This window comes from Simochromis diagramma, unplaced genomic scaffold (assembly GCF_900408965.1).
Source record: "Simochromis diagramma unplaced genomic scaffold, fSimDia1.1 OVJJ01000352.1, whole genome shotgun sequence".
NCBI lineage: Eukaryota > Metazoa > Chordata > Actinopteri > Cichliformes > Cichlidae > Simochromis > Simochromis diagramma.
In genome coordinates this window covers 613,227-629,283 of record NW_024386759.1, presented here as the reverse complement: position 1 = coordinate 629,283, position 16,057 = coordinate 613,227, and the positions used below count along the sequence as shown (strand labels likewise).

The following is a 16,057-nucleotide window of genomic DNA, read 5'->3' as shown; positions in this document are numbered from 1 at the left end:
TTCAACTCTGCTTTCTGTGTGCTAAACGACCACATTTGCTTCTCAGCCGTTAAATACTGACCGGAGAATGTAAGCATTTGAAATTTGTCTGCCACTTAAGATGAAAAGTAGAAAAGAAATGTGACCTCAGAACATGCAGTTTGTGAATGTCCACTTTTTCTTGCAGCTACATTTACTTCTACCATTCTTTTATTTGTTGCTTTTGTCAGGAATTTGAAATCTATAGTCATTTCAGATGAAGATACAGATGATGACAGAATTTCTTTTTTTCTTTCTTTCTTTTTTTCTATATAAAATGGCGCCGGTGAGGTCGGCTGCCGTGCTGGATGCTCTGCCGCAACTTCTCCACTTTTTGCGGTTTTTCCTCACTTTTTGCTATATCTGCCATAATCTTGCATGGGCATCATGCAAAACACACAAATCCACTACAGTAGAGACACTCTGGTTTCTATTGGTCCACAATACACCAACATTTCACCATGTTTAACCCTTTAAGACCTACCATAGAACCAAGTCCGCCAGAGCTTATATTATATTTTTACATGCTGTGGAGCCATTTTTGGGAGCATTTCAAGTTGCTATACATCAATACAACCATTATAGCCCAGATTTTAATAATATGTATTCATTAAGTGCATAGTAATTACATAAATTGCAAAAAAGTGCAATAAACTACAAAAAAATTGAAAATCGTTTTTGATTTTTTAACATATATTTGTAGTTAGAGAAATTTAAAAGGATTATCCCTCAAAACTGTAAATACAAAAAAGTTGCACAAAATAGTTTCCCATCACAGGAAATTTATTTTAAGTGTCTTCATAGTTTTATTTTTGAAATACACCAATTTTTATACACTGCAGGAAAAACGAAAATAAATATTATACTGCAAATTTGCAAAAAAGCAGCATATGCATCAAAATAAACTATTTCCAGCAGTGCAATATGAGTCCTAAGCATCCCAGAAACGACACAGAAAGTCATAAAGTCAAAGATAACTTTTAAAAAGAGCAGTATAGGCCCTGAGGCCCTGATCGCAAAAAAGACTACATTTCCGCGAAAATGACGTCACTTCCGGTTTCGGGCAGGAAATGGCGGAAATGCAAAAGTTCGCGCTGACGTCTATTCCAACGTAGGAAGTGTTATGAACAGCTGATCAGATCGGTAAAGCGTGTTTCTGGAATATTATGTTTTTGTTGCTGCAAGCGCTTTTTATGCAGTTTTTGCAAAGCTTTATGTGGAAGGAAACCGTGACCTAGGACAAGCTGATGGCATAAGATGTAAGTACAACTCCTCCGGTTTCAGATGCAAAGAAAATTTTTGCGCTAGCTTACGTGGTTGCAGTGCTACTGGGATTTAAAAATAGTTACGCAAAACAGAGCGTTCCCGCTCCGATCGGCTCTAAAGGGTTAACTCCAGACCCAACCTGGCCAAAGGAGATCCTGAGAGAGAACAAAGGACGCGACCCTAAGCGACGGCCTCGAGGTAAAAGAGCCGGCATCAGGAACAGGCTACGGGCTCGCGCACACCGCGCACCCATGCCCAGTATCCTGCTAGCCAATGTTCAATCCATCGAGAACAAGCTTGATGACCTCAGAGCCAGAATCAAGTTCCAGAGAGACATTCGGGACTGCAACCTCCTCTGCTTCACCGAGACTTGGCTGAACCCAGCGATACCAGACCACGCCGTGCAGCCGACGGGGTTCTTTTCGGTTTACCGCATGGACAGGACAAAGGAGTCGGGGAAGAAAAGAGGTGGTGGAGTGTGTTTGATGGTGAACAACAGATGGTGCGACAGCAAAAACATCTCCCCACTCACACGCTCTTGCTCGCCCAATCTGGAGCTTTTGATCGTCAAATGTCGCCCTTTCTATCTCCCTCGGGAATTCACTGCGGTCATTGCCTGCACTGTTTACATTCCGCCTCACGCGGACTCGGACACTGCCTTATGTGAGCTACATGAGGCTCTCACACATCAACAAACACTTCACCAAGATGCCGCACTCATTGTTATGGGAGATTTTAACAGAGTGAATCTCAAACGGACATTTCACAACCTTCACCAGCACATCAACTGCCCCACCCGGAGCACTCGGACATCAGACCACTGCTACACCCCGTTCAAGAACTGTTACAAGGCTCAGCCCCTGCCGGCATTTGGAAAATCGGACCATGCCGCCATCCTCCTCATGCCTGCTTACAAACAAAGGCTAAAGCAGCAACCACCAATCAGGAGGGAGGTCGCTCGCTGGACGGACCAATCAGTGGCCGCGCTGCAGGACGCACTGGACTGGGACATGTTTCGGCGCAGCTCTGATGACATCAACATGTTTACATGTTGATGGCATCAAGGCGGACAAACTCGGGATCTTTAATTCCAACAATGGTGGCAGCTACTTAGTTGTAATATTACTCTTTCTGGGTCACAAAATACACTTTTAAGATATTTTGAGGCGTGAATGTAGTTGTGTAAACGTCAGATACCTGCTCGGTTTACAAGACATCACATATTTGCAAAAGTGCTGCGATGTTTTCGGAGATCTGACACCCACCATCTCGAAGCTAACGGGAGGTCGAGACCTACTACAGCCGGGAGGAACACCGCTTCCCGGCACATCGTGCCTCGACCTCCCGGTCAGCTTCGAGCTGGCGGCCTCCGAAGAATGCAGCTAAAACTTTTGCGAGATCCCGAGTTTGTTTTGCAAGATCTCGCAAAAGTCCGTCTTAATTTTTTTTTTCCTCCCATGTCCCCTGCGGGGCTCCATATGTTATACTTTGTTATTGCTACAGAAGAATATTTATTTTATTATTTTACATTTACAATTTTTTTTCCCGGGGACCCTGTGACACCCTATTGAAGAGCCGTAGGCTGGATCTCTTAAGATCTTAAGATTTGTAAGGCCATGTTACTTCTAAATTTCTATCTTGTTCAAAGAGAAGATATAAAACAAAGTTCTAAGCTAATCGACCTTAGTGTTCTCGATAAGAGAATCGATAAAGAATCGAATCGTTAAACAGAATCGAAAATGGAATCAGAATCGTCAAAATCTTATCAATACCCATCCCTACATGTCGCAGTAGAAAACCTTTCTAATCCTTTAGCACTGATCAAAGAACTAAATCAAAATTTAAATACTAATAAGATCAAATATAAATCTGGCTCCCCACTGCTGGTGCTATTCTCCCTGTAACTGGATCATGTGTCCCCCTCATCTCTCTGCTGTTCCAGCCCTTGCCTTCTCCTCCTAGCACATCTTAAGCCGACCTCTTTGATGTTATTTTGGGATCAATATGTTCTGGAAGCCAGCGAGTTCCTCTCACGCTACAGGGAGAGAGGGAGGAAGTGTGAACCAGATTTTGTCAACTGACAGCATGTGAGGATGCATCTCTGCGTTCTTCAGGCCACTTCGAGCTTTCTGACCACCATCCTCAGAAAAGTGTCCCACGGTGCAGTACAGATAAATGCTATAACCATACATGTTTGACTCTGGGAATAAGACTGGGTCCACCTAAAGGGACTCAGCAGGAAGTGCACGTGGTGTGTCCTTGCATTAATATGAATATTCAACCAGCAACAGAGACAGCCAGCTGGCACACTACTGTTATTGCTGTTTGTATGTAAAGGATTCTTCTTCTTGATACTTTTATCACAATTGGTATCAATTTAAAAGATTTATTGAGACATGACAATGAAGCAATAGGAGGAATTTCATCACTACAATATGAAAATATCATATACACTACTATACCCTGTCAACAGTGCAAACCCCTCTTTGATTGGCTGACAGCTATGACAGGACTCTGTTACAGTTGTTAGTGTTTGAGATATTTCGCTACATTTTGCTCATTTTGCTTATCTCAAGTTTAGGTTGACTGACTGATAAATTTTGAAACACCAAAGAAACACCAAAACACATATCATAACAGGTAAACTTCAAATAACAGATTCAATATGTGACTTACCGGGGGGCTGTAAGAAAAATCTCTACATGAGACAACATGCACTCACCCGCTGAAAAGTCACACAAAATGAAGAGGAGTGAGAAAAGAGGGCTTCCTGCAAGGACCGTGTGACTGCGAAGAGCCCGAGAACGAGGAAAAAAAGTCTGTGCTTTTAATGTGAATGAGTTTCTCTCATAGCCCTGGGAGCAATGTTGTTGGCTAAAGCATGGCTCACTGGTTTAATGGTAATTAGATTTTGCCTTTAGTTTGCCAGGCTCACCCAGAAGCTGTCACAGCAGCGGCCTTTGGAATGACACTGTCTGGTAGACTTTTTTTACCCACTGGTAAGGGCCAAAAACAGAGCTATGGGCACAAAGGCAGAGAAAGTGCATAACACACAGGAACAAAGATGCAGAGTAGGAGAAGGGTGGGGATTTAGAATGGCGATATAAGGCCCTGGCATTATTTGAATGATCTGACTTTAGGTACAGATGGACACACAGACAAACAGGGTGGTTCAAGTGTATGAGGTTGGCGTGTAGTGCTGTGCAATTATAATTATTGTATTAGTGACACAGTAGGTTTAACCCTTTAGAGCCGATCGGAGCGGGAACGCTCTGTTTTGCGTAACTATTTTTAAATCCCAGTAGCACTGCAACCACGTAAGCTAGCGCAAAAATTTTTTTTGCATATGAAACCGGAGGAGTTGTACTTACATGTTATGCCATCAGCTTGTCCTAGGTCACGGTTTCCTTCCACATAAAGCTTTGCAAAAACTGCATAAAAAGCGCTTGCAGCAACAAAAACATAATATTCCAGAAACAGGCTTTGCCGATCCGATCAGCTGTTCATAACACTTCCTACGTTGGAATAGACGTCAGCGCGAACTTTTACATTTCCGCCATTACCTGCCCGAAACCGGAAGTGACGTCATTTTCGCGGAAATGTAGTCTTTTTTGCCATCAGGGCCTCAGGGCCTATACTGCTCTTTTTAAAAGTTATCTTTGACTTTATGACTTTCTGTGTCGTTTCTGGGATGCTTAGGACTCATATTGCACTGCTGGAAATAGTTTATTTTGATGCATATGCTGCTTTTTTGCAAATTTGCAGTATAATATTTATTTTCGTTTTTCCTGCAGTGTATAAAAATTGGTGTATTTCAAAAATAAAACTATGAAGACACTCAAAATAAATTTCCTGTGGTGGGAAACTATTTTGTGCAACTTTTTTGTATTTACAGTTTTGAGGGATAAGCCTCTTAAATTTCTCTAACTACAAATATATGTTAAAAAAGCAAAAACGATTTTCAATTCTTTTGTAGTTTATTGCACTTTTTTGCAATTTATGTAATTACTATGCACTTAATGAATACATATTATTAAAATCTGGGCTATAATGGTTGTATTGATGTATAGCAACTTGAAATGCTCCCAAAAATGGCTCCACAGCATGTAAAAATATAATATAAGCTCTGGCGGACTTGGTTCTATGGTAGGTCTTAAAGGGTTAAAAAGGTTCCAGGGACTTAAACTTTCACACAGAAATTAGAAAAAAAAAATCAACGCAACCTCATTCCTAATAAATTGATTTGCGACAGATTCTATAACACAGTGATACATTATGCTATGTTACTAAACGTTCACCTATACAACCTAATCTCATTTAATTCAAAGAAAAAGCTCAGTGTTTCTTTTCTCACCTTTTTTCACTCACTGTGCATTTAATCATGTCACGAGCCAGGAACCACACCAAGTGCAAGCTAAGTTTAAACCGTGGCTCCTCCCGAACTTTTTAACCAATCATATCATCTTAGTATGACATTATGAAAACTTTGTTCACTAGAAAGTGGCACCGTTTCATTATCTGGACTCCTGGACGGAGGGAGGTCCATGGCGCCATGTTTAACTTGAACCCTCAACCATTTAATACATTTTGAAAACTTATAGTTTCTTCATCTTGTCTCAAAAAAAAACCCCAAAGAAAAACACCACATTAGGTGCCTCTGTCACCATGGAAACGTGAATGCCAATGCTTCACCCACAGACCTGCCTCCCAGGTCCAAACTACACTGTGATTATTAAGGCTGTTGTCTCTGATGCTTAGGAAGATTTGAATAGGTATGTGAAGCTGATCTGGAGTTCAGAAATCCCTCAGCCAGAACGTGGTATATCATCTTTAGATGGAAACTAGCGAGTTTACTCCCTGCTACCTTTGAACTCCGTTAAACTAAATAAATCCTGTTTTTCATGTATGTTAAACTTCATTGTTACACCTGGTAGAGCAGCCACAATGATCATTTTATTTAAGATGAAAGAATTTAGACAGTTTTTAAGTCTCAGTGATGCCGCAGTGTTCGTTTGAGGTTTGGGACCTGAGGAAGAGTTTTGGCGCAGTTAAAACAAAAACACTGAGAACACAAAAGCAGCAGAGAATATAATGCTTGCACAGTTTAATGTGAAGCCGGAGTATGTCCACACTCCACGAAGTGAAAGAAAACATGTAATAGCCATGAAAACCTTTACTGTGAAAAAGCTGGCACGAGTCCACCATCAGAGCACCTGATCAACAAACTCTGACGTGAAGAAAAACAAACTTTGTAGCTGCTCCATAAACCACTGTTTGCAAAAATCTGCGATAACCTCCAAAAGTTGTATTAAAATATACTGATGAACTGTTAACTTAGTCTGATATCACATTTAAATGATACAGCTCTCTGAAGGCGGACAGCTGCCATCCTATTTTACAAGGAAGGAATACCTGCAGCAGACAGGGGTGAGTCTAAAGGGGGCATGGGGTGTACAAGGCCTTATTTATTACCGGGATTTTACTTCCTTGTAATAAATGTAGAATTTTGTAAATTAAGTTGCATTAATATTTAAGACTATGAAAATAAAAACTTTTCATAAGATAATAAAATGTGTACATGGGCCAATAAAACTGTGAGCCACTAACCCGAGGGTTGGTAGGTTGGACACTAAATTCTTATGAATATTAATTAACGTCTACACTTTCTTTTTTCAGCAGCACAGAAAGCACAGGGCAAACTTCACAATGCTAATATGCTCACTCTTCTTCATTGCAGCCTCAACATACTCCTTTAAAGGCTTACAGACACAAACCCATTCATTTGCACAGACACACATGCACAAAGCTCATAAACATGAACACACACCAAATCTACCCGAAGGATAAAACACTGTCAGAACTCCGTTTGCCTCCTATTAATGTCAGAAAGCCTTCCAAGAAGTCAGAGTGAAGCTACATGTTTTATATATATCTTATTTTCTTTGACTGTACTTGAGATTTTTTATGTATTTATGCATTTAGGAAAATCTTTTCTTTCAAAAATTAAATTTAATATTATTAATTTTCGTGATTAATAATAGTGATTAATAATATTAATACAATCAAAGGATTGTTTTGACAGATGTTGTATGCAGTTAGTTGCATTGCAATTTCTAAATTGTTTTTTCTCTTCTGAATATTTATTATTTCTTATTAATAACACAAAAGTTTTTTTTATCCAATTACTCGATTAATCAATAAAATAATCGATAGATTACTCAATTATTAAAATATTCTATAGCTGCAGCCCTAATTTTATGTACATTCATTTTTGTATAGAATTATTTATTGTATATTTATATAAGCACAGTTAGGCGATGCACCAAAATGTCATTGTACTGTCCAATCACAACAAAGCAACTTGTCATTTTTTTCAACTTTTCTTTTCTTGCTTTTATGATTATTAGTGATGACTAACAATCTCACTTCATGGCTCATTATTTCTATTAGTTATTATTCATCTCTGATTTTCTTCTAAAACTGTGTCTTTGTCCTCTTGTCCTCCCCTCACCCCCAACTGGTCGTGGCAGGACAGCAGCAGAGGTTTCCTCCTGTTAAAATGGAGTTATTCCTTCCCGCTGTCACCAAGTGACTGCTCAAAGGGTCTATTTGCTGGGGTTTACCTGTATTATTTTAGGGTCTTTACCCTGATTTGGCACTATATAAATGTAATCAAATTTAACTTAACTGAAGAATAAGGTTGGGGCCCAGGTTTCCAATGACTGTTTCCAGTGCTGTTGGGCAACAGGGTGTCAGTGAGACCTGTGCTACTGTTGAAAAAAGACAAAGAAAGAGGGAAGGGGGGGGGGGCATGTTAAGAGGCAGTGAAAGAGAAGGAGAGGCAGATGTGTGGAGTTGAGAATAGAGACTTTAATTGTAGGGACTATGACTGTGTGGAGAGCAGGCTGATTTGATGGTGATAAGGAAAGTATATACAGTGGAACCCCAACTTACGAAATTAATTCGTTCCCGAGGGTCTTTCGTAAGTTGAAAATTTTCGTAAGTCGAAGCACCCATCGCACCTTTTGAGTGAACGATAGGCTATAGGCTAATTGCTAAGTGCAACAACAATATGTCGTTCAAGTGGAACAGCGAAGCGCAAGTACGAAAGCCAAGGGGTCACATGATTCGGAAGGCATTGTAGGCATTCTGGGCTCAGCCAATCAGAGCCAGCGGATTTCGTTACGTGGGCATTTTGCCGTAACACGGGCAGAAATATTGCCGTTAAGTGCCTTCGTAACTTGAATTTTTCGTTAAATGGGGTATTCGTAAGTCAGGGTTCCACTGTATATTGTGTGTGCAGGAGACCGAGTGAAAAGGCAGCAAACCATCAGCATTGGAGGTTGACGTAGGGCTGGGTGATATGGCCTAAAATCCATATTGCGGTATAATTTCAAGCATGTGCGGTAACGATATATATTGTGATATATTCAAAAATATGCATATTCATATATGTCAAAATGACTGAACATACTCACATACAAGACACATTGCAGAAGAATAAACACTTCAAAAAATAATAGAATGCCATTTTAAAAACATTTATTATGCAAAACTTTTCTTTTAAAAAATTTAAATGACAAAACTTTTCAAATTTTTAAGCTGTAACAGATCTTTTTCCAAACAATGTAACACAAAATTCTTAAATAAAAAAATAAAAATGGAGACAAATGCACAAATTTTTTTTAACAAAAAAATACAAGTAAAATATCAGGTAAACACAAAATTCTAAATTGTCAGGATTTCTTTCTTCACTTGCTCGCGGACTTGGTCAAACAGTTGGGGCATTTCAGTTTGGCTAAAACGTTTGCGGCCAGGTACCTCGTAATGTGGATCAAATGTCTTAATCATATTCTTAAAGCCGTTTTTTCTCCACTGTAAGAAATGGCACCATGGTAAGTACACAGTAATGGCATTTGTGATGTCAATCCACCGCTGACTGGTTTTCTCATATGGAGGCCTTTGGAAAAGCCTTGGAAAATATCCGTCTTCTGGTGTGTGGGGCCACCTTTTTTCTTTGCACTTGACTGACTGGGCATTTGTGGAAGGCGCAGTTTTTGGCTTTCCTCATATCCCAAAACGTGCTTCGTTTTGAGGTGATAAAACAAATTACTTCCCTCTCTTCGCTTTTACTGTTGCCCGGCAAAATCTGCAGATGATATTTTTCTGCTCAACATCCGACTGCTTAAACCCAAACCAGGTCCATATGACCGAGGTCGCACCTGTCTTCTTCATGAGCACCTCCTCCTCCTCCCCAGGTGTAAGCTCCATGCTTGCAGCCGCTGCCATGCTTTCGACCAAAACAGGCGCAGCTTGATGACATCATCAATATGCTCTATCGCGGTATGGAGGTATAGTCAAAATCTCCATACTGAGATAGAGCATGTTGCCTGTTGTCACTGCATATGCCTCACAGGTTGGATGTCAGAGGAGAAGGAAGGTGAAGAGAACAGGGTGGATGAAGAGGCGCTGGGTAGATATGATGTTAACGAGAGTAATGTGGAAGGACAGGTGGATTTTAGGAAAAGGATGGAAATGGCTGCCTTAAACGTATTTCAGGAAGATGGAGGAACATGAAAGAGTGGAAAAGGGTGCACACAGGTGGACTACAACTTATACAAAAGGTGCAGTCTGAAAGAAAGTATGGTGGTGTCAGGGCACCACGTCAGCACTGAAGGGTAGCCTGTAGGATGACTTCATACATCAATTAAGTGAATGCAGAGCTAAGGACTAAATGGTGCACGTCAAAGAAAATAGTGCACAGAATTCCAGAACGAGTTTAGACAAGGAAAAGTTTCCAGATGACTGAGAAAGTACAGCTTTAGTGCTGAGGGAAAATGCAAAGATGCTAAATGCTGGGGGAGATATAGGAGAGGTGGAGGAAGAACTCAGCCTGGGCGTCTATTGTCTTGTGTAGTCTGAAGATGAGTGGATGACTGGGTGGGTGCAGTTTTCTCTGTGGTGGGGTTGGGTGGGCTGTCCCAGGCTCTGTGGGGCCGGGCGGCGCTGCTGAACTGGGCCCCGGTCCGGATGGGCCTGGGCCCCCTTGCCCTGGTGCGTTGCAGAGTATGGGGGTGCCTACTGGGGTCAGCGGGGGAGCTGGCCCCAGAGAGGGGCCACTTGCCCCTCCCTTCCCTCCCTCCCCATCTCCAGCTACCTCCCTCTTCCCGCTCCACCACAATCACCCACACATGCAGCTCCATGCCCTCCTGGGTTTTAAACGCACCTTAGAACACACATGCATCAACACTACATATGAGCGGGCGGAGGGAGGTTTGGAGTCTTCATACACCCCCATTCTCTGTTGCCTGTTGGGGCGGGGAGGCTGGCAGGAGGAGTTGGCCGTCCAATCGGGGTCTGGAATGTGGGGCCTCCCTGCTGCAGCCGAGTCGGGGCAGTCTGCTTCTCTCCACCCCAGAGAAGAGGGTAACACTACCTGGGTCTGGGTGCAGTTTCTCCCTCCAGGGGCAAGGGTACCTAGACCTGGGGTATACGCTTGGGGAGTGTGATTGTGTGTACAGTGTCTATTTATGTCTGTCTCCACCATAATTGCATATGAGAGCATGAGGGTGGGAATGGATGTTTCCCACCCTCATAGACATAAACAAACAGGCACACACATCTGTGTGTGCCTGTTTGTTTATGTCTATATGTCAGGTCGGGTATCAGACGCCACCTCTCTGGGGACATCTCAGGCCCTCCAAGGTTTGGAGGTCTATCTCCCCCCACCACCACTTCCCCTGCCAGTGGCGGACTCCCTCAGACATCGGTGCGTTGGTGGTTCTTTGTGTCTGGGGATGGGCGTCCAGGTACGCACCGGCTCACTCCTGGTGGCTGCTTGTCGGGGCCTGGAGCCTGGGGCTCGCTCGGGCCACTTCGGAGGTGGGGTGCCCCCGGCCTCTCGGCCTGGGGCTCGGTCACTCTGGCACAGCTGGCTGCCGGCACGTCACTGCAACCCCCCCGGCTTCTGCTCCGCGGCTTTTGAGTGACCCCTCATCTGGGACTCTCCTCAGCTCTTTCAGGAATGGTGGCACGGTTGCCCCTCCATTGGTCTTCCTTGGTCTCTTGTGTTCTGGGGGCCTCTGGATGTTTGGAGCTTTGATCTCCTCCATACCTGCTTCATGCCCTGGAGGACGGGGCGATGGCTCCCTCCACTTCCTCTTCCCCGCTGTTTTTCTTTCCCTCTTTCTTTCTCCCTTTTCTTTTCCCCAGTCAAGTCTGTCCCGTGTTTAGCAAGTGAAAATAAAATAAAATAAACAATAAAAGGTGAATCAAATAGACCATTACGGCAAGGCTGGGATGGTTCATTTGGTAAAGTAAATCCGTTGGGCATCTTTCTTCGCCTGTAGACAAGAATTCTGATGGCAAAAGAACCAAACGGGACAGGCGAAAAAAAAAAATGCTAAATGCTGGCCAGCTGAAGCTGTTATGGGATACAGTCTAAATTTAATCTGCTGATGATTTCGATTAGCTGACTGAAACATGTCCCAGAGCATCCACCATAGCTAGGATTACACACTTGAATTAGGATGGGGTAAGAAAACAGAAAGCCTGCAGATATACAGGGATGGTCATTTAGCGACAGCATACAGAGAATAATGACGTACCACAGCCAGTAACAAAATGTAAAGCACAATGATAGACAGCATTCAACCTGTTTAAGTCCTGGGGAGGTGCATTCATAAAAGGCAGATCACCATAATCCAAAAAAGGTTGCATATTCTGTGTGATATGAAATATTTGCTGTTTCTGCAACTGTGCTGAATCAGTCTGTTAGAGAATGTGGTGCAGAAAGTGGTGATTACCCAATTCAGTTCAATTGTATTCATACAGCACCAAATCACAACAGCAGCAGCAGCACTGTGTGACAGTAGGAAGGAAAAATCCCTTTTAACAAGAGGAAACCTCCAAAAGACATCTCCATGTGACCAGATGGGGGTTGGGACAGATGTTATCCCAGTGTCACCCTCCACCATAGCTGCAAATGTGTTCAGTTTGCTGGCAGGCACAGAACCAGCCTCCTCATCTGTTTATTGTCATCAACTCCAAGAAGACCAGAAAGCACAAAGGTGCTTGCCACAACAAAATGGTAGAAAATCGTCATGATTTTATTGCACACATCAAAGGTTCTGGAGTCAGATCATCCTCTTGTTCTATGCAGCTACTGTGTTGCTTTTCCACTTCAGTCTGTTTTTGATGCAGATGTGCAGATACTTAAACTCCTCTGCACCAACTTTCTGTCTTAGGGCAAACACAATCGGTGGAATACTAATGCTTGACAGGGAGAAAACGAGGGACCGTCCCTCTTTTTTCAGTATCCATCAGTTAGTTTTCAATGTATCAGTCAACTGATTACGTATTATTACATATTCATCACAAAAATCACAAAACTGGACCCTTCACCAAGATCTAGGTTTAAAGGAGTTAAGGTCGTGATGGAGAGTTAAAACCAGACGAAATGAATGCAGCAGGGCCAGATGTCGTTCTGCAGGCATGTAAGTGAAATCAGCCTATAGGCAGCCTCTAGCAACCTCCAGATTGGTATTTGTCATTATTTTTTAAAATAGCGCTACAATAACTTGCTTGGAATGAAGCCAAGTGCCAATGACTTTCTGGATCAAACCTGGATCAAAGACTTTTTTTATAGATAAGGAACAAATTATAGCAAATACTGAATTAGCAGCGCAGCTGTTCTCTGGCCTCGGGTACACACACTCTAAATTACTTTGCTGTTCTATTCTCCCCATCTCAGCGTGGATCCTAGAAAGTGCTTTAAGAGTGTCAGGCTTGGCTGGCCTCCATTCGATTTTCCCTGCGGGTCATCTATTGGCCTGGGGACGTGGTGAGCAGGAGCGCACAGCCCCGAGGTGATTAACGGAAGAGAAATGGCTGCAGCTTGCAGCATAAATCCAAAAGCGTTTCATGTGGAACATTGGTGCCTGTCAAGCTCTGAGGAATGGGTGAGGCTTCACCCAATCCAGCACTGAATACCTCCCCCTCTGTGCATTTACTCCCACTTCACAGAGAAATGTTGCAACCCAAAAAATTCTAAAGGATTTTTTTTAATAAACCACAAAGAATGACAAAAAGCTACATTCACACAAACAGCAGAAGAAAAAGTAACAGAGGCTGAGACAGCTAGCGTGGAAACTTACCTGCCCTGGCTGGGGTAATGTTAATGGAAAATTGTATTTAGTAGTCAGTATAATCTTTTAGTGATATAAGTTTGCATATGGTAGAATACTGCATGTAGTTATTTGTATTAGGAAATATTCAACCATGTATACTTAGAGGCATATAATTAATTGTGTGTGATCTCTAACAGGCTGCAAAGGCTTGGTGTGTATTCCACACTAGAATGCACACCCACATCCTGGGAGCACGAGAGAGGTCATACCTTCTCTTATTGTTTTACGGCAGGATTAACGTAGCTATGTCTGTTTTAGTTTAAGTGCTTCTTTACATATAGATGAACTGCTGGACTTCCTCACCATGTTATTTAGGGTGAGGGGGAGACTACCCTTTCCTGACCAAGGATGTACCTTTTGTGTTTTTATGACCCTTTGATCAGCAGGACACACACACACACACACACACACACACACACACACACACACCACTGAAGTATAAATAAAGACCAGGGCAAAGCTCAGCGCGATTCTCAGTCTGGAGGCTGCCCTTGCTAGCAAGAAGTTCTGTGTGTTTCTCTTCTCTGAGTCTTTACTGAAGAAGTGTTTTAGAATATTTTCCCTAACAGGTAATATTAGTGAATCCCATCTGCTGAACATCTGGCAAAAGAGTCCAACACCTTGAGCATCCCACTCAGGAAGTTTGACATTTAAAAGCCAGTTGTTTTTTGTCATTATATGACATTTTGTCAACTTTGCCAAAATCACAAATATGGCATAAACGCCATCTGATGATTCTGCACATGAAAGCAATACATCCTCACATTTGAACACACAGGTCACCACTATGCTTTAGTTCACTTTAGACAACAAAAGTACTTGGATAGGTTTATGTTTTAGACTAACTCACAGCACTCACATCATTTACAACATCACATGAACAAAAGGAATTGAGCCATACTACGCCTGGACTTCATGCGCTTCAGGTCCATTACCACTGCTATATAAAGTTAAGCACCTAGCCATGCAGTCAGCCTTTAAACGAGACGAGGCAGCCTACAGAGAGGAAGTCCTGAAGCTGGCAGCCTGGTGTTCAGAAAGCAACCTGCACTGAACACTAAGAAAACCAAAGAGCTCATTGTTGACTTCAGGAGACACAGCACTGACTTGGCCCCCCTTTACATCAACGGGGAGTGTGTGGAGAGGGTCCACACCTTCCGGTTCCTTGGTGTCCTCATCTCTGCTGACGTCTCATTTCATTGTTATGCCGATGACTGCCAAATTTATTTGCCACTAAAGCACAAGGATGGCATCTCCATAAAACCTCTCTTGACATGTCTAGATGACATTAAAGCTTGGTTGGCTCTAAACTTTTTAAATTTTAATGAAAAGAAAACAGAAGTGTTGGTGTTTGGACCCAGTGGTCCCTCTGAGTCCTCCTCTGTTGTTTTAGGATCCCTGGAAGTTTATTTTAAACCTGTTGTTACTGACCTTGGTTTTAAGTTGGACAGTGATTTTAAATTGGACAACCAAATCAGAGCAGTGGTGAAGTCCAGTTTTTATCATTTAAGGCGACTGGCAAGAGTAAAATCTTTTCTTTCGAGGCAGCACCTTGAAACAGTGATCCATGCTTTTATTTCTTCCCGCCTGGACTACTGTAACTCACTTTATGTGGGGGTCAGTGAGTCGTTGCTCTCACGTCTGCAGCTGGTTCAAAATGCGGCTGCACGACTCCTAACAGGAACTCAAAAAAGAGAGCATATAACCCCCGTGCTGGCCTCTCTGCACTGGCTGCCTGTGTCTTTTAGAGTTAATTTTAAAATTCTTATGTTTGTTTTTAAATGCCTTCACAGTCTTGCCCCGCCTTACCTCTCTGAGCTTCTTCATCCCCAACACACCCTGTCGGTCTGTCAGGTCAGCTGACCAGCTGCTCCTGGAGGTACCGAGATCCAGGAGGAAGCTCAGAGGGGGCGGGGCCTTCTCTATTGTGGCTCCAAAGTTATGGAATCATTTGCCCATGCACATTAGAGAGGCCCCTTCACTGTCCACTTTTAAATCACGTCTTAAAACCCACTTTTATTCCTTGGCTTTTAACCTCAGTGAGACTTAGTTTCTTTTTTAATTGAAGTAGTTATTTAATTAATGATTTCACTTTTCTTTTATTTGTGTTTTATTTATATCTCATGTAATTTTATTTTACAGTTCCAATGTACAGCACTTTGTGTCAGCTGTGGTTGTTTTAAAGTGCTTTATAAATAAAGTTGATGATGATGATGATGATGATGATCTCCTGGACAGACAACATCTCAGCGGTCGTCAAGAAGGCCCAACAGCGGCTGCACTTCCTGAGAGTCCTCAGGGAGTACAAGCTGAACTCCAACCTGCTGCTGACCTTCTACCGCTCGTCCATTGAGAGCCTGCTAACCTAATGCATCACGGTATGGTACGGCAGCTGAACTAAGGCGGATAGAGTGAGGCTTCAGAGTGTGGTCAAGACAGCACAGAAGATCATCGGCTGCCCTCTCCCCTCCCTGATGGACATTTATTCCTCCCGCTGCCTCAGCAGAGCAGCAAACATCATCAAGGACAGCTCCCACCCTGGCTTCAACATGTTCAGCCTCTACAGGTGCATCAACACAAAAACC

The 16,057-nt window shown here is 42.7% G+C and overlaps 1 protein-coding gene across 1 annotated transcript in view; it reads right to left on the bottom strand.

Annotated features, from left to right (window-relative positions):
• The window catches only part of LOC120731844 (receptor-type tyrosine-protein phosphatase gamma-like), a 278,578-nt gene that overhangs the window by 245,906 nt on the left and 16,615 nt on the right, over nucleotides 1-16,057 (bottom strand). The gene's annotated exons all lie outside the window — the stretch shown is intronic.